This window comes from Phyllobates terribilis, unplaced genomic scaffold (assembly GCF_046119375.1).
Source record: "Phyllobates terribilis strain yellow unplaced genomic scaffold, ASM4611937v1 Scaffold_33__1_contigs__length_13283291, whole genome shotgun sequence".
NCBI classification, from domain to species: Eukaryota; Metazoa; Chordata; class Amphibia; order Anura; family Dendrobatidae; genus Phyllobates; species Phyllobates terribilis.
This window is the reverse complement of record NW_027362793.1, coordinates 181618-207788: the sequence shown is the minus strand read 5'-3', so window position 1 is coordinate 207788 and position 26171 is coordinate 181618. Positions and strand designations below refer to the sequence as shown.

At 42.3% G+C, this 26171-nt stretch overlaps 1 protein-coding gene across 1 annotated transcript in view; it reads left to right on the top strand.

Moving 5' to 3' along the window:
• The window catches only part of FBXL16 (F-box and leucine rich repeat protein 16), an 84094-nt gene that overhangs the window by 39761 nt on the left and 18162 nt on the right, over positions 1-26171 (top strand). The window lies entirely within an intron of this gene.

Here is a 26171-nt window from a genome sequence, read left to right as displayed (position 1 = left end):
TTGAGGGTATCCACATTAAAATTGGATGAAGGGTTTAGGAGTTTCAGCTCCTTAACATGTGCCACCCTGTTTTTAAAAGGACCAAAAGTAATTGGACAGATGAAATAATTGTAAATAAAATGTTCATTTCTAGTACTTGGCTGAAAACCCTTTGTTGGCAATGACTGCCTGGAGTCTTGAACTCATGGACATCACCAGACGCTGTGTTTCCTCCTTTTTGATGCTCTGCCAGGCCTTCACTGCGGTGGTTTTCAGTTGCTGTTTGTTTGTGGGCTTTTCTGTCTGAAGTTTAGTCTTTAACAAGTGAAATGCATGCTCAATTGGGTTGAGATCAGGTGACTGACTTGGCCATTCAAGAATATTCCACTTCTTTGCTTTAATAAACTCCTGGGTTGCTTTGGCTTTATGTTTTGGGTCATTGTCCATCTGTAGTATGAAATGACGACCAATCAGTTTGGCTGCATTTGGCTGGATCTGAGCACACAGTATGGCTCTGAATACATCAGAATTCATTCGGCTGCTTCTGTCCTGTGTCACATCATCAATAAACACTAGTGACCCAGTGCCACTGGCAGCCATGCATGCCCAAGCCATCACACTGCCTCCGCCGTGTTTTACAGATGATGTGGTATGCTTTGGATCATGAGCTGTACCACGCCTTCGCCATACTTTTCTCTTTCCATCATTCAGGTAGAGGTTGATATTGGTTTCATCTGTCCAAAGAATGTTCTTCCAGAACTGTGCTGGCTTTTTTAGATGTTTTTTAGCAAAGTCCAGTCTAGCCTTTTTCTTCTTGATGCTTATGAGTGGCTTGCTCCGTGCAGTGAACCCTCTGTATTTACTTTCATGCAGTCTTCTCTTTATGGTAGATTTGGATATTGATACGCCTACCTCCTGGAGAGTGTTGTTCACTTGGTTGGCTGTTGTGAAGGGGTTTCTCTTCACCATGGAGATTATTCTGCGATCATCCACCACTGTTGTCTTCCGTGGGTGCCCAGGTCTTTTTGCATTGATGAGTTCACCAGTGCTTTCTTTCTTTCTCAGGATCTACCAAACTGTAGATTTTGCCACTCCTAATATTGTAGCAATTTCTCGGATGGGTTTTTTCTGTTTTTGCAGCTTAAGGATGGCTTGTTTCACCTGCATGGAGAGCTCCTTTCACCGCATGTTTACTTCACAGCAAAACCTTCCAAATGCAAGCACCACACCTCAAATCAACTCCAGGCCTTTAACTGCTTAATTGAGAATGACATAACGAAGGGATTGCCCACACCTGTCCATGAAATAGCCTTGGAGTCAACTGTCCAATTACTTTTGGTCCCTTTAAAAACAGGGTGGCACATGTTAAGAAGCTGAAACTCCTAAACCCTTCATCCAATTTTAATGTGGATCCCCTCAAATGAAAGCTGAAAGTCTGAACTTCAACTGCATCTGAATTGTTTTGTTTAAAATTCATTGAGGTAATGTCTAGAACCAAAATTAGAAAAATGTTGTCTCTGTCCAAATATATATGGACCTAACTGTACATGATAAGATTCCTGTCTGCAGCCACCACTAGGGGGAGCTCCCTGTATACAGAGATACATGATAAGATTCTGTCTGCAGCCACCACTATGGGGAGCGACCCTGTAGACAGAGATACATGATGAGATCCTGTCTGCAGTCACCACTAGGGGGTGCTCCCTGTATACATACATACATGATGAGATCCTGTTTGCAGCCATCACTAGTGTGAGCTTCCTGTATACAGAGATACATGATAAGATTCTGTCTGCAGCCACCACTAGGGGGAGCTACCTGTATACAGAGATACATGATAAGATTCTGTCTGTAGCCACCACTAGTGGGAGCTCTCTGTATACAGAGATACATGATAAGATTCTGTCTGTAGCCACCACTAGGGGGAGCTCTCTGTATACAGAGATACATGATAAGATTCTGTCTGCAGTCATCACTAGGGGGAGCTACCTGTATACAGAGATACATGATAAGATCCTGTCTACAGTTTTTCATCTCTTTTAGTTGCAGTAAAGGATGTCATCCCCATCACTGGGAGTGTTTTGTTTTGGGGCTTAGACTGACGGTGCAGCATTCCATCATGGGATATGGTGTATACTCCCTTGTACAGTATATACCATTACTGACCTGCATAGAATACAAATTATGCTGTTTGATAAATGTACTTATAACATAAAGAATCTCTATAGCGCCACCTGACATGTGGCCATAACTGGTACTGCAGTTTTTTGTACTTATCTATGAAGATCCTGCACAAGAAAAGAAAATGTCCCAAAAATGTTCAGAATGAAGAAAACGCAGACTCGTACTCAGCTCGGCGTCTTCTGCTTGGTCATGTGGTTATTTCTCATGTCTTAAAGAGGAAATTTATCAGTGATCTCAGGGTGAAAGGTCGCCCTTTAATTGCTCCCATTTTCCGAGGCCTTTTGCTTTAAGATGAATTTTTAATGAAGTATTGAGTTGTTGTTTTTTCTCCATGTCTCGGATTCTCTCATTTTTCAGGAGTCAGTTTCCATAAATGACCTGAATATAAAGACAATCTGTAATTATCTCAGAGGATTTCACATTAATGTATTTGAAATGTTATTTCCATACATTTTTGAACTGGAAATGTTAAAAATTTGGTGAATATCAATTACTCTCTCCTGGCAACAGAAAAAATAATCTCCAGGTTTTTATTTTCTGATGAGTTTGTGATTATACACAGCAGCCAATCAGAAGCTTACTGTATACAGAATATATATACAAAGCAATAATAAACCGGTATGCAGGGAGCTCCCTCTAGTGGTGACTGCAGACAGAATCTTATCATGTATCTCTGTATACAGGGAGCTCCCCCTAGTGGTGGCTGCATACAGAATCTTATCATGCATCTCTGTATACAGGGAGCTCCCCCTAGTGGTGGCTGCAGACAGAATCTTATCCTGTCTCTCAGTATACAGGGAGCTCCCCCTAGTGGTGGCTGCAGACTTAATCTTATCATGTATCTCTGTATACAGGGAGCTCCCCCTAGTGGTGACTGCAGACAAGATCTTATCATGTATCTCTGTATACAGGGAGCTCCCCCTAGTGGTGAATGCAGACAAAATTTTATCATGCATCTCTGTATACAGGGAGCTCCCCCTAGTGGTGGCTGCAGACAGAATCTTATCCTGTCTCTCAGTATACAGGGAGCTCCCCCGAGTGGTGGCTGCATACAGAATCTTATCATGCATCTCTGTATACAGGGAGCTCCCCCTAGTGGTGGCTGCAGACAGAATCTTATCCTGTCTCTCAGTATACAGGGAGCTCCCCCGAGTGGTGGCTGCAGACACAATCTTATCTTGTATCTCAGTATACAGGGAGCTCCCCCTAGTGGTGGCTGCAGACTTAATCTTATCATGTATCTCTGTATACAGGGAGCTCCCCCTAGTGGTGAATGCAGACAGAATCTTATCATGTATCTCTGTATACTGGGAGCTCCCCCTACTGGTGGCTGCAGACAGAATCTTATCATGTATCTCTGTATACAGGGAGCTCCCTCTAGTGGTGACTGCAGACAGAATCTTATCATGTTTCTCTGTATACAGGGAGCTCCCTCTAGTGGTGACTGCAGACAAGATCTTATCATGTATCTCTGTATACAGGGAGCTCCCCCTAGTGGTGGCTGCATACAGAATCTTATCATGCATCTCTGTATACAGGGAGCTCCCCCTAGTGGTGGCTGCAGACAGAATCTTATCCTGTCTCTCAGTATACAGGGAGCTCCCCCGAGTGGTGGCTGCAGACACAATCTTATCTTGTATCTCAGTATACAGGGAGCTCCCCCTAGTGGTGGCTGCAGACTTAATCTTATCATGTATCTCTGTATACAGGGAGCTCCCCCTAGTGGTGACTGCAGACAAGATCTTATCATGTATCTCTGTATACAGGGAGCTCCCCCTAGTGGTGAATGCAGACAAAATTTTATCATGCATCTCTGTATACAGGGAGCTCCCCCTAGTGGTGGCTGCAGACAGAATCTTATCCTGTCTCTCAGTATACAGGGAGCTCCCCCGAGTGGTGGCTGCATACAGAATCTTATCATGCATCTCTGTATACAGGGAGCTCCCCCTAGTGGTGGCTGCAGACAGAATCTTATCCTGTCTCTCAGTATACAGGGAGCTCCCCCGAGTGGTGGCTGCAGACACAATCTTATCTTGTATCTCAGTATACAGGGAGCTCCCCCTAGTGGTGGCTGCAGACTTAATCTTATCATGTATCTCTGTATACAGGGAGCTCCCCCTAGTGGTGAATGCAGACAGAATCTTATCATGTATCTCTGTATACTGGGAGCTCCCCCTACTGGTGGCTGCAGACAGAATCTTATCATGTATCTCTGTATACAGGGAGCTCCCCCTAATGATGGCTGCAGACAGAATCTTATCATGTATCTCTGTATACAGGGAGCTCCCCCTAGTGGTGACTGCAGACAGAATCTTATCATGTATCTCTGTATACAGGGAGCTCCCCCTAGTGGTGAATGCAGACAAAATTTTATCATGCATCTCTGTATACAGGGAGCTCCCCCTAGTGGTGAATGCAGACAGAATCTTATCATGTATCTCTGTATACAGGAAGCTCCCCCTAGTGGTGGCTGCAGACAGGATCTTATCATCTATCTCTGTATACAGGGAGCTCCCCCTAGTGGTGGCTGCAGACAGAATCTTATCATGTACAGTATCTCTGTATACAGGGAGCTCCTCCTAGTGGTGGCTGCAGACAGAATCTTATCATGTATCTCTGTATACAGGGAGCTCCCCCTAGTGGTGGCTGCAAACAGAATCTTATCATGTGTCTCTGTATACAGGGAGCTCCCCGTAATGGTGACTGCAGACAGAATCTTATCATGTATCTCTGTATACAGGGAGCTCCCCCTAGTGGTGGCTGCAGACAGAATCTTATCATGTATCTCTGTTTCCAGTGAGCTCCCCCTAGTGGTGACTGCAGACAGAATCTTATCATGTATCTCTGTATACAGGGAGCTCTCCCTAGTGGTGGCTGCAGACAGAATCTTATCATGTATCTCTGACATTGTTTAGTCGATGATTTTGGCCCTAATGACTCAATGATTAAAAGTGGAGATTCCCTTTAAGTCACCTGCTTCCTGTCTATATATTTTCGGAGCACATATTATACTTTACTAAACAAGAAGATATCATTATATATCGATGCAGAATCTGGTCGTCAGCTTCGCGTTATGTAAAAATGCAGAGTAGGATTCGGCGCCTCTCGCTGCAGCTCTCACATCAGGAAGCTCCGTGCGAAACAAGAGTCACCGCCAAACCAGGACAGTGATGTGAACGGTGATCTACAGGTGCATCTCACTAAATTAGAATATCATTAAAAAGTTAATTTATTTCAGTTCTTCAATACAAATAGTGAAACTCCGATATTATATAGAGTCATTACACACAGAGGGATCTATTATATAGAGTCATTACACACAGAGGGATCTATTATATAGAGTCATTACACACAGAGTGATCTATTATATAGAGTCATTACACACAGAGGGATCTATTATATAGAGTCATTACACACAGAGGGATCTATTATATAGAGTCATTACACACAGAGGGATCTATTATATAGAGTCATTACACACAGAGGGATCTATTCTATAGAGTCATTACACACAGAGGGATCTATTATATAGAGTCATTACACGCAGAGGGATCTATTATATAGAGTCATTACACACAGAGTGATCTATTATATAGAGTCATTACACACAGAGGGATCTATTATATAGAGTCATTACACACAGAGCGATCTATTGTATAGAGTCATTACACACAGAGGGATCTATTATATAGAGTGTAACGGGTCCGGGAGGCGGACTGTAACGGGTCCGGGAGGCGGAACCTCTGAGCTACTATACAAGGGGGCAGTCCTTGTAAGGGAGCGGGTGGCAGTCTCTGGGTGAACGGACAGGGAGTTACGGCAAGTGATCAGGGCAGTCTCTGGGTAAGGGGTAGGTACGACCTGTGATGGCAGAGCCTCCGGATAGGCTAGCAGGCAGATGGTAGATGTGTGCTCCCAGGTGAGCAAGCGAGAGTCTCTGGAATAGCAGGTGGTCACGGCACGTGACGGCGGAACCTCCGGGCTGGCAGGCAGGTAGGTAACGGAGAAGCGCTCCCAGGTGAGCGGGCAAGAGTCTCTGGAATAGCTGGTGGTCACCGCACGTGACAACGGGACCTCCGGGCTGGCAAGCAGGCAGGTAACGGAGATGCGCTCCCAGGTGAGCGGGCAAGAGTCTCTGAGATAGCTGGTGGTCACAGCACGTGACAACGGAGCCTCCGGGCTGGCAAGCAGGCAGATAACGGAGAAGCGCTCCCAGGTGAGCGGGCAAGCTGGTCCATAGACAGACTGACCGGAGTAGTAAGGCAGACCGTCGGACCTCAGGCAAGCAGGCAGGTAGCTGATATGCGCTCCCAGGTGAGCGGGCAGGCTGGTCCTTTAGACAGACTGACAGGAGTAGTAAGGCAGACCGTCGGACCTCAGACTGGCAGACAGGTAACAAGTATTCAGGCAGGAATCAGGCAGGTAACTGGCAGGTAACTAGCAGGAAACTGGCAGGTAACTGGCAACGGGACCTGAGGGCTGGAGCACAGGTGAGACACAGGTGCAAACAACATTGCTCGGGCACCTCCATTTTGGAGGAGGTGCCTTATATATGATGAAGTCCTCCGGCCATTGGCCGGGGACTCTTTAGGGCGGCGCGCGCGGCCCCTTTAAGAGGAGGGGAGCGCGCGCGCGCCCTAAGCACAGGGGCCGGGAAGGAGCGCGCGCTGAGAGCAGAGCAGGAGGAGGACGCCGGGACGGAGCGCGCGCTGACAGCAGAGCGGGGGGAGGAGGCCGGGCACGGAGCAGAGCGGTGAGAGGAGCAGCGTCCCTGCCTAGCAGAGGGCAGGGACGCCGGCACTACATAGAGTCATTACACACAGAGGGATCTATTATATAGAGTCATTACACACAGAGGGATCTATTATATAGAGTCATTACACACAGAGGGATCTATTATATAGAGACACTACACACAGAGGGATCTATTATATAGAGTCATTACACACAGAGGGACCTATTATATAGAGTCATTACACACAGAGCGATCTATTGTATAGAGTCATTACACACAGAGGGATCTATTATATAGAGTCATTACACACAGAGCGATCTATTGTATAGAGTCATTACACACAGAGGGATCTATTATATAGAGTCATTACACACAGGGATCTATTATATAGAGTCATTACACACAGAGGGATCTATTATATAGAGTCATTACACACAGAGGGATCTATTATATAGAGTCATTACACACAGGGATCTATTATATAGAGTCATTACACACAGTGATCTATTATATAGAGTCATTACACGCAGAGGGATCTATTATATAGAGTCATTACACGCAGAGGGATCTATTATATAGAGTCATTACACGCAGAGGGATCTATTATATAGAGTCATTACACGCAGAGGGATCTATTATATAAAGTCATTACACGCAGAGGGATCTATTATATAGAGTCATTACACGCAGAGGAATCTATTATATAGAGTCATTACACGCAGAGGGATCTATTATATAGAGTCATTACACACAGAGGGATCTATTATATAGTCATTACACACAGAGGGATCTATTATATAGAGTCATTACACACAGAGGGATCTATTATATGGAGTCATTACACACAGAGTGATCTATTATATAGAGTCATTACACACAGAGGGATCTATTATATAGAGTCATTACACACAGAGGGATCTATCATATAGAGTCATTACACACAGAGGGATCTATTATATAGAGTCATTACACACAGAGGGGTCTATTATATAGAGTCATTACACACAGAGGGATCTATTATATAGAGTCATTACACACAGAGGGATCTATTATATGGAGTCATTACACACAGAGGGATCTATTATATAGAGTCATTACACACAGAGGGATCTATTATATAGAGTCATTACACACAGAGGGATCTATCATATAGAGTCATTACACACAGAGGGATCTATTATATAGAGTCATTACACACAGAGGGGTCTATTATATAGAGTCATTACACGCAGAGGGATCTATTATATAGAGTCATTACACGCAGAGGGATCTATTATATAGAGTCATTACACACAGAGGGATCTATTATACAGAGTCATTACACACAGAGGGATCTATTATATAGAGTCATTACACACAGAGGGATCTATTATATAGAGTCATTACACACAGAGGGGTCTATTATATAGAGTCATTACACACAGAGGGATCTATTATATAGAGTCATTACACACAGAGGGATCTATTTCATGTGTTTATTTCTGTTAATGTTGATGATTATGGCTTACAGCCAATGAAAACACAAAAGTCATTATCTCAGTAAATTAGAATAATTAACAAAAAACACCTGCAAAGGCTTCCTAAGTGTTTAACAAGGTCCCTTAGTCTGTTTCAGTAGGCTCCACAATCATGGGGAAGACTGCTGACTTGATAGATGTCCAGAAGGCAGTCACTGACAGACTCCACAAGGTCCCAGAGTCTGGAGGAAGAGTGGAGAGGCCACAATCCAAGCTGCTTGAGGTCTCGTGTGAAGTTTCCACAATCAGTGATGGTTTGGGGAGCCATGTCATCTGCTGGTGTAGGTCCACTGGGTTTTATCAAGACCAAAGTCAGCGCAGGTGGCTGTGGCTGTGTCCACCGAAACGCGTTGTGTGTATATTAATAAATCAGTCCTTTTAATATTTTTGCCCTGTTATTGGCGCTCTGGTACCGCTATTCATATTCACTGATTGTCCCTTTCCCCCTCTTGGGGTGCGGTAGAGCTGCCTTTAATTTATTGTTCTTTCACCTGTGGGAGGAATTTAATTAGAATTACTACCCTGGTTTTCCAAGCTGCGCTGCCCTAACCCCTCCGGAACGCTGCCGGGGGTGTTGGTGAAGCTGGGCGTCCATCTCGGCGTTACATGCAACTAACCTGACCACGTGATCCACCACCGAGAGATCAGGATCTGTGAGCGCCGCTGGAATTAGATGACAGCCACCAACAGAGCGGAGCTTGTGGAGCTTTACACTGGGGTTGTGCAGAGGTGCACAACTTCATAAGGTTAGTAGCCATCCTCACACCCCTCTAACAATTGCAATACTGAGTCACCCATTGCGCCTTGTTCTCTCCTCTCTTTATATATAATAGATCGCTCTGTGTGTAATGACTCTATATAATAGATCCCTCTGTGTGTAATGACTCTATATAATAGATCCCTCTGTGTGTAATGACTCTATATAATAGATCCCTCTGTGTGTAATGACTCTATATAATAGATCCCTCTGTGTGTAATGACTCTATATAATAGATCCCTCTGTGTGTAATGACTCTATATAATAGATCCCTCTGCGTGTAATGACTCTATATAATAGATCCCTCTGTGTGTAATGACTCTATATAATAGATCCCTCTGTGTGTAATGACTCTATATAATAGATCCCTGTGTGTAATGATTCTATATAATAGATCCCTCTGTGTGTAATGACTCTATATAATAGATCCCTCTGCGTGTAATGACTCTATATAATAGATCACTCTGTGTGTAATGACTCTATATAATAGATCCCTCTGTGTGTAATGACTCTATATAATAGATCCCTCTGTGTGTAATGATTCTATATAATAGATCCCTCTGTGTGTAATGACTCGATATAATAGATCACTCTGTGTGTAATGACTCTATATAATAGATCCCTCTGTGTGTAATGACTCTATAGAATAGATCACTCTGTGTGTAATGACTCTATATAATACATCCCTCTGTGTGTAATGACTCTATATAATACATCCCTCTGTGTGCAATGACTCTATATAATAGATCCCTCTGTGTGTAATGACTCTATATAATAGATCACTCAGTTTGTAATGACTCTATATAATAGATCCCTCTGTGTGTAAGGACTCTATATAATAGATCCCTGTGCGTGTAATGACTCTATATAATAGATCCCGCTGTGTGTAATGACTCTATATAATAGATCCCTCTGTGTGTAATGACTCTATATAATAGATCCCTCTGTGTGTAATGACTCTATATAATAGATCCCTGTGTGTAATAACTCTATATAATAGATCCCTCTGTGTGCAATGACTCTATATAATAGATCCCTCTGCGTGTAATGACTATATAATAGATCCCTCTGTGTGTAATGACTATATAATAGATCCTTCTGTGTGTAATGACTCTATATAATAGATCCCTCTGTGTGTAATGACTCTATATAATAGATCCCTCTGTGTGTAATGACTCTATATAATAGATCCCTCTGTGTGTAATGACTCTATATAATAGATCCCTCTGTGTGTAATGACGCTATATAATAGATCCCTCTGTGTGTAATGACTCTATATAATAGATCCCTCTGTGTAATGACTCTATAGAATAGATCGCTCTGTGTGTAATGACTCTATATAATAGATCCCTCTGTGTGTAATGACTCTATAGAATAGATCGCTCTGTGTGTAATGACTCTATAGAATAGATCCCTCTGTGTGTAATGACTCTATATAATAGATCCCTCTGTGTGTAATGACTCTATAGAATAGATCACTCTGTGTGTAATGACTCTATATAATAGATCCCTCTGTGTGTAATGACTCTATATAATAGATCCCTCTGTGTGTAATGACTCTATAGAATAGATCGCTCTGTGTGTAATGACTCTATATAATAGATCCCTCTGTGTGTAATGACTCTATAGAATAGATCGCTCTGTGTGTATTGACTCTATAGAATAGATCCCTCTGTGTGTAATGACTCTATATAATAGATCCCTCTGTGTGTAATGACTCTATAGAATAGATCCCTCTGTGTGTAATGACTCTATATAATAGATCCCTCTGTGTGTAATGACTCTATAGAATAGATCGCTCTGTGTGTAATGACTCTATAGAATAGATCCCTCTGTGTGTAATGACTCTATAGAATAGATCGCTCTGTGTGTAATGACTCTATAGAATAGATCCCTCTGTGTGTAATGACTCTATAGAATAGATCGCTCTGTGTGTAATGACTCTATAGAATAGATCCCTCTGTGTGTAATGACTCTATATAATAGATCCCTTTGTGTGTAATGACTCTATATAATAGATCCCTCTGTGTGTAATGACTCTATAGAATAGATCCCTCTGTGTGTAATGACTCTATATAATAGATCCCTCTGTGTGTAATGACTCTATAGAATAGATCCCTCTGTGTGTAATGACTCTATATAATAGATCCCTCTGTGTGTAATGACTCTATAGAATAGATCGCTCTGTGTGTAATGACTCTATAGAATAGATCCCTCTGTGTGTAATGACTCTATAGAATAGATCGCTCTGTGTGTAATGACTCTATAGAATAGATCCCTCTGTGTGTAATGACTCTATAGAATAGATCGCTCTGTGTGTAATGACTCTATATAATAGATCCCTCTGTGTGTAATGACTCTATAGAATAGATCGCTCTGTGTGTAATGACTCTATAGAATAGATCCCTCTGTGTGTAATGACTCTATAGAATAGATCGCTCTGTGTGTAATGACTCTATATAATAGATCGCTCTGTGTGTAATGACTCTATATAATAGATCCCTCTGTGTGTAATGACTCTATATAATAGATCCCTCTGTGTGTAATGACTCTATATAATAGATCCCTCTGTGTGTAATGACTCTATATAATAGATCCCTCTGTGTGTAATGACTCTATATAATAGATCCCTCTGCGTGTAATGACTCTATATAATAGATCCCTCTGTGTGTAATGACTCTATATAATAGATCCCTCTGCGTGTAATGACTCTATATAATAGATCCCTCTGCGTGTAATGACTCTATATAATAGATCCCTCTGCGTGTAATGACTCTATATAATAGATCCCTCTGCGTGTAATGACTCTATATAATAGATCCCTCTGTGTGTAATGACTCTATATAATAGATCCCTCTGCGTGTAATGACTCTATATAATAGATCCCTCTGTGTGTAATGACTCTATATAATAGATCCCTCTGCGTGTAATGACTCTATATAATAGATCGCTCTGTGTGTAATGACTCTATATAATAGATCCCTCTGTGTGTAATGACTCTATATAATAGATCCCTCTGTGTGTAATGACTCTATATAATAGATCCCTCTGTGTGTAATGACTCTATATAATAGATCCCTCTGTGTGTAATGACTCTATATAATAGATCCCTCTGTGTGTAATGACTCTATATAATAGATCCCTCTGTGGGTAATGACTCTATATAATAGATCCCTCTGCGTGTAATGACTCTATATAATAGATCCCTCTGCGTGTAATGACTCTATATAATAGATCCCTCTGTGTGTAATGACTCTATATAATAGATCCCTCTGTGTGTAATGACTCTATATAATAGATCCCTCTGCGTGTAATGACTCTATATAATAGATCACTCTGCGTGTAATGACTCTATATAATAGATCCCTCTGCGTGTAATGACTCTATATAATAGATCCCTCTGTGTGTAATGACTCTATATAATAGATCCCTCTGTGTGTAATGGCTCTATATAATAGATCCCTCTGTGTGTAATGACTCTATATAATAGATCCCTCTGCGTGTAATGACTCTATATAATAGATCCCTCTGTGTGTAATGACTCTATATAATAGATCCCTCTGTGTGTAATGACTCTATAATAGATCCCTCTGTGTGTAAGGACTCTATATAATAGATCCCTCTGTGTGTAAGGACTCTATATAATAGATCCCTCTGTGTGTAATGACTATATAATAGATCGCTCTGTGTGTAATGACTCTATATAATAGATCACTCTGTGTGTAATGACTCTATATAATAGATCCCTCTGTGTGTAATGACTCTATATAATAGATCACTCTGTGTGTAATGACTCTATATAATAGATCCCTCTGTGTGTAATGACTCTATATAATAGATCCCTCTGTGTGTAATGACTCTATATAATAGATCCCTCTGTGTGAAATGTCTCTATATAATGGATCCCTCTGTGTGTAATGACTCTATATAATAGATCCCTCTGTGTGTAATGACTCTATATAATAGATCCCTCTGTGTGTAATGACTCTATATAATAGATCGCTCTGTGTGTAATGACTCTATATAATAGATCCCTCTGTGTGTAATGACTCTATATAATAGATCCCTCTGTGTGTAATGACTCTATATAATAGATCCCTCTGTGTGTAATGACTCTATATAATAGATCCCTCTGTGTGTAATGACTCTATATAATAGATCCCTCTGTGTGTAATGACTCTATATAATAGATCCCTTTGTGTGTAATGACTCTATATAATAGATCCCTCTGTGTGTAATGACTCTATATAATAGATCCCTCTGTGTGTAATGACTCTATATAATAGATCCCTCTGTGTGTAATGACTCTATATAATAGATCCCTCTGTGTGTAATGACTCTATATAATAGATCACTCTGTGTGTAATGACTCTATATAATAGATCCCTCTGTGTGTAATGACTCTATATAATAGATCCCTCTGTGTGTAATTACTCTATATAATAGATCCCTCTGCGTGTAATGACTCTATATAATAGATCCCTCTGCGTGTAATGACTCTATATAATAGATCCCTCTGTGTGTAATGACTCTATATAATAGATCTCTCTGTGTGTAATGACTCTATATAATAGATCCCTCTGCGTGTAATGACTCTATATAATAGATCACTCTGCGTGTAATGACTCTATATAATAGATCCCTCTGCGTGTAATGACTCTATATAATAGATCCCTCTGTGTGTAATGACTCTATATAATAGATCCCTCTGTGTGTAATGGCTCTATATAATAGATCCCTCTGTGTGTAATGACTCTATATAATAGATCCCTCTGCGTGTAATGACTCTATATAATAGATCCCTCTGTGTGTAATGACTCTATAGAATAGATCACTCTGTGTGTAATGACTCTATATAATAGATCCCTCTGTGTGTAATGACTCTATATAATAGATCCCTCTGTGTGTAATGACTCTATAGAATAGATCGCTCTGTGTGTAATGACTCTATATAATAGATCCCTCTGTGTGTAATGACTCTATAGAATAGATCGCTCTGTGTGTAATGACTCTATAGAATAGATCCCTCTGTGTGTAATGACTCTATATAATAGATCCCTCTGTGTGTAATGACTCTATAGAATAGATCGCTCTGTGTGTAATGACTCTATAGAATAGATCCCTCTGTGTGTAATGACTCTATAGAATAGATCGCTCTGTGTGTAATGACTCTATAGAATAGATCCCTCTGTGTGCAATGACTCTATAGAATAGATCGCTCTGTGTGTAATGACTCTATATAATAGATCCCTCTGTGTGTAATGACTCTATATAATAGATCCCTTTGTGTGTAATGACTCTATATAATAGATCCCTCTATGTGTAATGACTCTATAGAATAGATCCCTCTGTGTGTAATGACTCTATATAATAGATCCCTCTGTGTGTAATTACTCTATAGAATAGATCCCTCTGTGTGTAATGACTCTATATAATAGATCCCTCTGTGTGTAATGACTCTATAGAATAGATCGCTCTGTGTGTAATGACTCTATAGAATAGATCCCTCTGTGTATAATGACTCTATAGAATAGATCGCTCTGTGTGTAATGACTCTATAGAATAGATCCCTCTGTGTGTAATGACTCTATAGAATAGATCGCTCTGTGTGTAATGACTCTATAGAATAGATGCCTCTGTGTGTAATGACTCTATAGAATAGATCGCTCTGTGTGTAATGACTCTATAGAATAGATCCCTCTGTGTGTAATGACTCTATAGAATAGATCGCTCTGTGTGTAATGACTCTATATAATAGATCCCTCTGTGTGTAATGACTCTATATAATAGATCCCTCTGTGTGTAATGACTCTATATAATAGATCCCTCTGTGTGTAATGACTCTATATAATAGATCCCTCTGTGTGTAATGACTCTATATAATAGATCCCTCTGTGTGTAATGACTCTATATAATAGATCCCTCTGCGTGTAATGACTCTATATAATAGATCCCTCTGCGTGTAATGACTCTATATAATAGATCCCTCTGTGTGTAATGACTCTATATAATAGATCCCTCTGCGTGTAATGACTCTATATAATAGATCCCTCTGCGTGTAATGACTATATAATAGATCCCTCTGCGTGTAATGACTCTATATAATAGATCCCTCTGTGTGTAATGACTCTATATAATAGATCCCTCTGCGTGTAATGACTCTATATAATAGATCGCTCTGTGTGTAATGACTCTATATAATAGATCCCTCTGCGTGTAATGACTCTATATAATAGATCCCTCTGTGTGTAATGACTCTATATAATAGATCCCTCTGTGTGTAATGACTCTATATAATAGATCCCTCTGTGTGTAATGACTCTATATAATAGATCCCTCTGTGTGTAATGACTCTATATAATAGATCCCTCTGTGTGTAATGACTCTATATAATAGATCCCTCTGTGTGTAATGACTCTATATAATAGATCCCTCTGTGTGTAATGACTCTATATAATAGATCCCTCTGTGTGTAATGACTCTATATAATAGATCCCTCTGTGTGTAATGACTCTATATAATAGATCCCTCTGTGTGTAATGACTCTATATAATAGATCACTCTGTGTGTAATGACTCTATATAATAGATCCCTCTGTGTGTAATGACTCTATATAATAGATCCCTCTGCGTGTAATGACTCTATATAATAGATCCCTCTGCGTGTAATGACTCTATATAATAGATCCCTCTGTGTGTAATGACTCTATATAATAGATCCCTCTGTGTGTAATGACTCTATATAATAGATCCCTCTGCGTGTAATGACTCTATATAATAGATCACTCTGCGTGTAATGACTCTATACAATAGATCCCTCTGCGTGTAATGACTCTATATAATAGATCCCTCTGTGTGTAATGACTCTATATAATAGATCCCTCTGTGTGTAATGGCTCTATATAATAGATCCCTCTGTGTGTAATGACTCTATATAATAGATCCCTCTGCGTGTAATGACTCTATATAATAGATCCCTCTGCGTGTAATGACTCTATATAATAGATCCCTCTGTGTGTAATGACTCTATAATAGATCCCTCTGTGTGTAAGGACTCTATATAATAGATCCCTCTGTGTGTAAGGACTCTATATAATAGATCCCTCTGTGTGTAATGACTATATAATAGATCCCTCTGTGTGTAATGACTCTATATAATAGATCACTCTGTGTGTAATGACTCTATATAATAGATCCCTCTGTGTGTAATGACTCTATATAATAGATCCCTCTGTGTGTAATGACTCTATATAATAGATCCCTCTGTGTGTAATGTCTCTATATAATAGATCCCTCTGTGTGTAATGACTCTATATAATAGATCCCTCTGTGTGTAATGACTCTATATAATAGATCCCTCTGTGTGTAATGACTCTATATAATAGATCGCTCTGTGTGTAATGACTCTATATAATAGATCCCTCTGTGTGTAATGACTCTATATAATAGATCCCTCTGTGTGTAATGACTCTATATAATAGATCCCTCTGTGTGTAATGACTCTATATAATAGATCCCTCTGTGTGTAATGACTCTATATAATAGATCCCTCTGTGTGTAATGACTCTATATAATAGATCCCTCTGTGTGTAATGACTCTATATAATAGATCCCTCTGTGTGTAATGACTATATAATAGATCCCTCTGTGTGTAATGACTCTATATAATAGATCCCTCTGTGTGTAATGACTCTATATAATAGATCCCTCTGTGTGTAATGACTCTATATAATAGATCCCTCTGTGTGTAATGACTCTATATAATAGATCACTCTGTGTGTAATGACTCTATATAATAGATCCCTCTGTGTGTAATGACTCTATATAATAGATCCCTCTGTGTGTAATGACTCTATATAATAGATCCCTCTGCGTGTAATGACTCTATATAATAGATCCCTCTGCGTGTAATGACTCTATATAATAGATCCCTCTGCGTGTAATGACTCTATATAATAGATCTCTCTGTGTGTAATGACTCTATATAATAGATCCCTCTGCGTGTAATGACTCTATATAATAGATCACTCTGCGTGTAATGACTCTATATAATAGATCCCTCTGCGTGTAATGACTCTATATAATAGATCCCTCTGTGTGTAATGACTATATAATAGATCCCTCTGTGTGTAATGGCTCTATATAATAGATCCCTCTGTGTGTAATGACTCTATATAATAGATCCCTCTGCGTGTAATGACTCTATATAATAGATCCCTCTGTGTGTAATGACTCTATATAATAGATCCCTCTGTGTGTAATGACTCTATATAATAGATCCCTCTGTGTGTAAGGACTCTATATAATAGATCCCTCTGTGTGTAAGGACTCTATATAATAGATCCCTCTGTGTGTAATGACTCTATATAATAGATCCCTCTGTGTGTAATGACTCTATATAATAGATCCCTCTGTGTGTAATGACTCTATATAATAGATCCCTCTGTGTGTAATGACTCTATATAATAGATCCCTCTGTGTGTAATGACTCTATATAATAGATCCCTCTGTGTGTAATGACTCTATATAATAGATCCCTCTGTGTGTAATGACTCTATATAATAGATCCCTCTGCGTGTAATGACTCTATATAATAGACCCCTCTGTGTGTAATGACTCTATATAATAGATCCCTCTGCGTGTAATGACTCTATATAATATAGGAGTTTCACTTTTTGTGTTGAAGAATTTAAATAAATTAACTTTTTGATGATATTCTAATTTAGTGAGATGCAGCTGTAGATCCATGCCTTGTTCCCTATGACAACAGTCCTCCAGGGGGCGCCATCTCCCCTCTTGCATTATCGGCCCTATTATCGGCTCCAATCCCCCCTAGTGTTTTCTCTGCCACATTCATCTTCCTCTCCGCTGACAGATCGCCCCCACACTAATGCCCCAGAGCGGGCGGCTGATGCCAGAGAATAATCGCTCAGCAAGGAACTTGTACATCAATCTCAGGGACGAAGGGTCTAACAAGACCCCAAACATCGGAGTATATGGACCCTACAGCTATAATATGGGCAGGATCACACAGGATAGGATTAGCTACACGGCTCAGCAGACAGTATCACACAGGAGAGGATTAGATACACGGCTCAGCAGACAGTATCACACAGGACAGGATTAGATACACTGCTCAGCAGACAGTATCACACAGGATAGGATTAGATACACGGCTCAGCAGACAGTATCACACAGGAGAGGATTAGATACACGGCTCAGCAGACAGTATCACACAGGATAGGATTAGATACACGGCTCAGCAGACAGTATCACACAGGAGAGGATTAGATACACAGCTCAGCAGACAGTATCACACAGGATAGGATTAGATACACGGCTCAGCAGACAGTATCACACAGGAGAGGATTAGATACACAGCTCAGCAGACAGTATCACACAGGAGAGGATTAGATACACGGCTCAGCAGACAGTATCACACAGGAGAGGATTAGATACACGGCTCAGCAGACAGTATCACACAGGATAGGATTAGATACACAGCTCAGCAGACAGTATCACACAGGATAGGATTAGATACACGGCTCAGCAGACAGTATCACACAGGAGAGGATTAGATACACGGCTCAGCAGACAGTATCACACAGGATAGGATTAGATACAAGGCTCAGCAGACAGTATCACACAGGATAGGATTAGATACACGGCTCAGCAGACAGTATCACACAGGATAGGATTAGATACACGGCTCAGCAGACAGTATCACACAGGAGAGGATTAGATACACGGCTCAGCAGACAGTATCACACAGGATAGGATTAGATACACAGCTCAGCAGACAGTATCACACAGGATAGGATTAGATACACGGCTCAGCAGACAGTATCACACAGGAGAGGATTAGATACACGGCTCAGCAGACATTATCACACAGGAGAGGATTAGATACACGGCTCAGCAGACAGTATCACACAGGAGAGGATTAGATACACGGGTCAGCAGACGGTATCACACAGGAGAGGATTAGATACACGGCTCAGCAGACAGTATCACACAGGAGAGGATTAGATACACGGCTCAGCAGACAGTATCACACAGGAGAGGATTAGATACACGGGTCAGCAGACGGTATCACACAGGAGAGGATTAGATACACGGCTCAGCAGACAGTATCACACAGGATAGGATTAGATACAAGGCTCAGCAGACAGTATCACACAGGATAGGATTAGATACAAGGCTCAGCAGACAGTATCACACAGGAGAGGATTAGATACACGGGTCAGCAGACGGTATCACACAGGAGAGGATTAGATACACAGCTCAGCAGACAGTATCACACAGGAGAGGATTAGATACACGGCTCATCAGACAGTATCACACAGGATAGGATTAGATACACGGCTCAGCAGCCAGTATCACACAGGATAGGATTAGATACACGGCTCAGCAGACAGTATCACACATGATAGGATTAGATACACGACTCAGCAGACAGGATCACACAGGATAGGATTAGATACACGGCTCTGCAGACAGTATCACACATGATAGGATTAGATACACGACTCAGCAGACAGGATCACACAGGATAGGATTAGATTCACGGCTCTGCAGACAGTATCACACAGGAGAGGATTAGATACACGGCTCAGGAGACAGTATCACACAGGAGAGGATTAGATTCACGGCTCAGGAGACAGTATCACACAGGATAGGATTAGATACACAGCTCAGCAGACAGTATCACACAGGAGAGGATTAGATACACAGCTCAGCAGACAGTATCACACAGGAGGGGATTAGATACACGGCTCAGCAGACAGTATCACACATGATAGGATTAGATACACGACTCAGCAGACAGTATCACACAGGATAGGATTAGATACACGGCTCAGGAGACAGTATCACACAGGAGAGGATTAGATACACAGCTCAGCAGACAGTATCACACAGGATAGGATTAGATACACGGCTCAGCAGACAGTGTCACACATGATAGGATTAGATACACGACTCAGCAGACAGGATCACACAGGATAGGATTAGATACACGGCTCAGCTGACTGTATCACACAGGAGAGGATTAGATACACAGCTCAGCAGAGAGTATCACACAGGAGGGGACTAGATACACGGCTCAGCAGACAGTATCACACAGGATAGGATTAGATACACGGCTCAGCTGACTGTATCACACAGGATAGGATTAGATACACAGCTCAGCAGACAGTATCACACAGGAGAGGATTAGATACACGGCTCAGCAGACAGTATCACACAGGATAGGATTAGATACACGGCTCAGCAGACAGTATCACACAGGATAGGATTAGATACACGGCTCAGCAGACAGTATCACACAGGATAGGATTAGATACACGGCTCAGCAGACAGTATCACACAGGATAGGATTAGATACACGGCTCAGCAGACAGTATCACACAGAATAGGATTAGATACACGGCTCAGCAGACAGTATCACACAGGATAGGATTAGATACACGGCTCAGCAGACAGTATCACACAGGATAGGATTAGATGCACAGCTCAGCAGACAGTATCACACAGGATAGGATTAGATTCACGGCTCAGGAGACAGTATCACACAGGAGAGGATTAGATACACGGCTCAGCAGACAGTATCACACAGGATAGGATTAGATTCACGGCTCAGGAGACAGTATCACACAGGAGAGGATTAGATACACAGCTCAGCAGACAGTATCACACAGGATAGGATTAGATACACGACTCAGCTGACTGTATCACACAGGAGAGGATTAGATACACAGCTCAGCAGAGAGTATCACACAGGAGGGGATTAGATACACGGCTCAGCAGACAGTATCACACATGATAGGATTAGATACACGACTCAGCAGACAGGATCACACAGGATAGGATTAGATACACGGCTCAGCAGACAGGATCACACAGGATAGGATTAGATACACGGCTCAGCAGACAGTATCACACATGATAGGATTAGATACACGACTCAGCAGACAGTATCACACAGGATAGGATTAGATTCACGGCTCAGGAGACAGTATCACACAGGAGAGGATTAGATACACAGCTCAGCAGACAGTATCACACAGGATAGGATTAGATACACGGCTCAGCTGACTGTATCACACAGGAGAGGATTAGATACACAGCTCAGCAGAGAGTATCACACAGGAGGGGATTAGATACACGGCTCAGCAGACAGTATCACACATGATAGGATTAGATACACGACTCAGCAGACAGGATCACACAGGATAGGATTAGATACACGGCTCAGCAGACAGGATCACACAGGATAGGATTAGATACACAGCTCAGCAGACAGTATCACACAGGAGAGGATTAGATACACGGCTCAGCAGACAGTATCACACAGGATAGGATTAGATACACGGCTCAGCAGACAGTATCACACAGGATAGGATTAGATACACGGCTCAGCAGACAGTATCACACAGGATAGGATTAGATACACGGCTCAGCAGACAGTATCACACAGGAGAGGATTAGATACACGGCTCTGCAGACAGTATCACACATGATAGGATTAGATACACGACTCAGCAGACAGTATCACACAGGAGAGGATTAGATACACGGCTCAGCAGACAGTATCACACAGGATAGGATTAGATACACGGCTCAGCAGACAGTATCACACAGGATAGGATTAGATACACGGCTCAGCAGACAGTATCACACAGGATAGGATTAGATTCACTGCTCAGCAGACAGTATCACACAGGATAGGATTAGATACACGGCTCAGCAGACAGTATCACACAGGATAGGATTAGATACACGGCTCAGCAGACAGTATCACACAGGAGAGGATTAGATACACGGCTCAGCGGACAGTATCACACAGGAGAGGATTAGATACACGGCTCAGCAGACAGTATCACACATGATAGGATTAGATACACGACTCAGCAGACAGGATCACACAGGATAGGATTAGATACACGGCTCTGCAGACATTATCACACAGGAGAGGATTAGATACACGGCTCAGCAGACAGGATCACACAGGATAGGATTAGATACACGGCTCTGCAGACATTATCACACAGGAGAGGATTAGATACACGACTCAGCAGACAGGATCACACAGGATAGGATTAGATACACGACTCAGCAGACAGGATCACACAGGATAGGATTAGATACACGACTCAGCAGACAGTATCACACAGGATAGGATTAGATACACGGCTCAGCAGACAGTATCACACAGGATAGGATTAGATACACGGCTCAGCGGACAGTATCACACAGGAGAGGATTAGATACACGGCTCAGCAGACAGTATCACACATGATAGGATTAGATACACGACTCAGCAGACAGGATCACACAGGATAGGATTAGATACACGGCTCAGCAGACAGTATCACACAGGATAGGATTAGATTCACGGCTCTGCAGACAGTATCACACATGATAGGATTAGATACACGGCTCAGCAGACAGTATCACACATGATAGGATTAGATACACGACTCAGCAGACAGGATCACACAGGATAGGATTAGATACACGGCTCAGCAGACAGTATCACACATGATAGGATTAGATACACGACTCAGCAGACAGGATCACACAGGATAGGATTAGATACACGGCTCAGCAGACAGTATCACACAGGAGAGGATTAGATACACAGCTCATCAGACAGGATCACACAGGAGAGGATTAGATTCACGGCTCTGCAGACGGTATCACACATGATAGGATTAGATACACGGCTCAGCAGACAGTATCACACAGGATAGGATTAGATACACGGCTCAGCGGACAGTATCACACAGGATAGGATTAGATACACGGCTCAGCAGACAGTATCACACAGGAGAGGATTAGATACACGGCTCAGCAGACAGTATCACACAGGAGAGGATTAGATACACGGCTCAGCGGACAGTATCACACAGGATAGGATTAGATACACGGCTCAGCAGACAGTATCACACAGGAGAGGATTAGATACACGGCTCAGCAGACAGTATCACACAGGATAGGATTAGATACACGGCTCAGCAGACAGTATCACACAGGATAGGATTAGATACACGGCTCAGCAGACAGTATCACACAGGATAGGATTAGATACACAGCTCAGCAAACAGTATCACACAGGAGAGGATTAGATACACGGCTCAGCGGACAGTATCACACAGGATAGGATTAGATACACGGCTCAGCAGACAGTATCACACAGGAGAGGATTAGATACACGGCTCAGCGGACAGTATCACACAGGATAGGATTAGATACACGGCTCAGCAGACAGTATCACACAGGAGAGGATTAGATACACGGCTCAGCAGACAGTATCACACAGGATAGGATTAGATACACGGCTCAGCAGACAGTATCACACAGGATAGGATTAGATACACAGCTCAGCAGACAGTATCACACAGGATGGGATTAGATACACGGCTCAGCAGACAGTATCACACAGGATAGGATTAGATACACAGCTCAGCAGACAGTATCACACAGGATAGGATTAGATACACGGCTCAGCAGACAGTATCACACAGGATGGGATTAGATACACGGCTCAGCAGACAGTATCACACAGGAGAGGATTACATACACGGCTCAGCAGACAGTATCACACAGGAGAGGATTAGATACACAGCTCAGCAGACAGTATCACACAGGATAGGATTAGATACACGGCTCAGCAGACAGTATCACACAGGATAGGATTAGATACACAGCTCAGCAGACAGTATCACACAGGAGAGGATTAGATACACAGCTCAGCAGACAGTATCACACAGGATGGGATTAGATACACGGCTCAGCAGACAGTATCACACAGGATGGGATTAGATACACGGCTCAGCAGACAGTATCACACAGGAGAGGATTAGATACACAGCTCAGCAGACAGTATCACACAGGATGGGATTAGATACACGGCTCAGCAGACAGTATCACACAGGAGAGGATTAGATACACAGCTCAGCAGACAGTATCACACAGGATGGGATTAGATGCTGCGGCTGAGCTCATGTTCCTGTAGATAGTTATATACAATGGTCCCGGCTGATACTCGGTGCCATTTGCATGGCGTCTGGGGCTCTCGTCACGTCGGGGCTCGGCTCCTCTCATCCTGAGCTCGGGGCCCGGACCGGGTCATGTGTACGAATCAGCGGAAACATAAGGTAATTGCTATTGCCATGTAATTAGGTGGGGGACGCCTGTGATTATCAGGAAGGACCCTGCATTCATGATCTCCTGAGGTCTCCAGTATAATGGGGGCGGGAATCATCTCTGTCTATCTCTGATGTTTGACTTTTACTTCTTTCTATCTCTTCCTCCCTTGTAGGCCCCATCCTGCCGATTAAAATGACACCTCCAGCATTGCTCTAGGATGTTTCCTTCAAAACTTATTGCTTGTAAAGCCTGTAGCATGCAGTACCACTTTTCACCACCGGTGTCAGCAATGATGTAGCTCCTCCCCTTCCTCATTTTTCAGAAATCTAACCCTGAAAAAAGGTGGACATTTACTATGCGATAGGATTAGAACGAAACGTCTCCCAGGAATAAGAGACCCCACATTTTCATCGTTTAAGGGAGCTCTACAATGATGGATGTTTTATAAAATTAGAAGTACAACCCCTTTAAGTCATAGATGTTTTTAAATGAGCTGCTATTGGTATACAGTAGAGGTTGATAGTTGATGAAAGAGGGGACATAATAAGCCAGTGATTAGAGACTTTCTCATGGGCAACGAGGTGAGTAAACTCCAGTCATTTATAGTGATGTAAGGGTTAATTGCACCCAGAATGTCGGCTTCATGACCCTTCATGAAAAGCGCTCACACGTCTGTTCAGCCGCCCGGCAGCAACAGAGGGAATGTATTATTTAACCTGTCTGGAGGTAGCCGTATTGATCAGCCGTCTCGCTGCTCCGGGGTTTTACTGAAAATAGTCTTCTTGCTGCGCATTAATCTTTACTACTACTTTTAAAATGGCCGCCCCCGCATTCATTCAATCTAATGTCGGGATCATGAGACATTTTTGATTCATTCTGATCGTAGATGTCGATTTTTAGGAAATAAAATCACAAGATCATAGCGACAGGGGAGCACATGACTGCTCCGAGATTTCCCCGGAGATCTCAGCAGTTCTCTATAGAAATGGCAGTTTCAGCACCATGGAGAGCGGACATCCAGCTTCTGCATCTCTCTGCTTCTCCACTGCCTGCTATGTACTCGGTACTGGGCCATTTTTAGAATCATACTGTCCTGTGCTTTCAGGAGGAATTTTCAGCAGTCTCATTATCATCGCAGACAGGATTAAAATGACAGGTAATACCTCTATACACAGGATCCACCCATCACAATAGGCAACGTCACAGATGACCCGTCACAATGACCTCTTGTAGCAAAACCAGGTAGGAGTGGGTTAAATCCTAGCACTGCACGTCTTGATTAGATGCACCTGACTTGCTTTGACTAAGAACCAGGGTCTGTGCTCACTAAGTGTATCAATCTACTGAATGAAACAGAGTTGAGTGTGCTGCTGGTGAGTGTCCAGCCAAAGTGTGTCTCTCTGAATGGAGATTGCATGGGTCAGCTGGGAAAGCTGAGCACTCTGTGTGTTGGACCTGAAGAGAACATGAGGAAGATGCAGCCTGTTCAGTGTGAACTGTACCCAGAGTTGAACACTTCTGTTTGGCGCTGGAAGCTGCTGGAGCTCGGGCTCAAGGTGATACCGAGACTGGTGGTATCGTGCCTCTTCTGTGTATGAAGTCTGCTCCGGGAGAATGGACTGTAATCTGTTCGGCTGAGCCTGCACCGACATATATGTGCTGCTGAAGTAACGGTTTATTTGCTGTGATACCTTTGTGCCCAGAAGAGGCTGTTTTTCATTTTGAATCCCTTAAAGTTTTATGAAAGCAGTAAAACTGCACTTGTTTGGACCAAACCGGTTTGTTGGTGTGAACGCTACCTAATGCCTTCCTGAGAGATTGAATTCCCACACTCTGCACACGCTCAT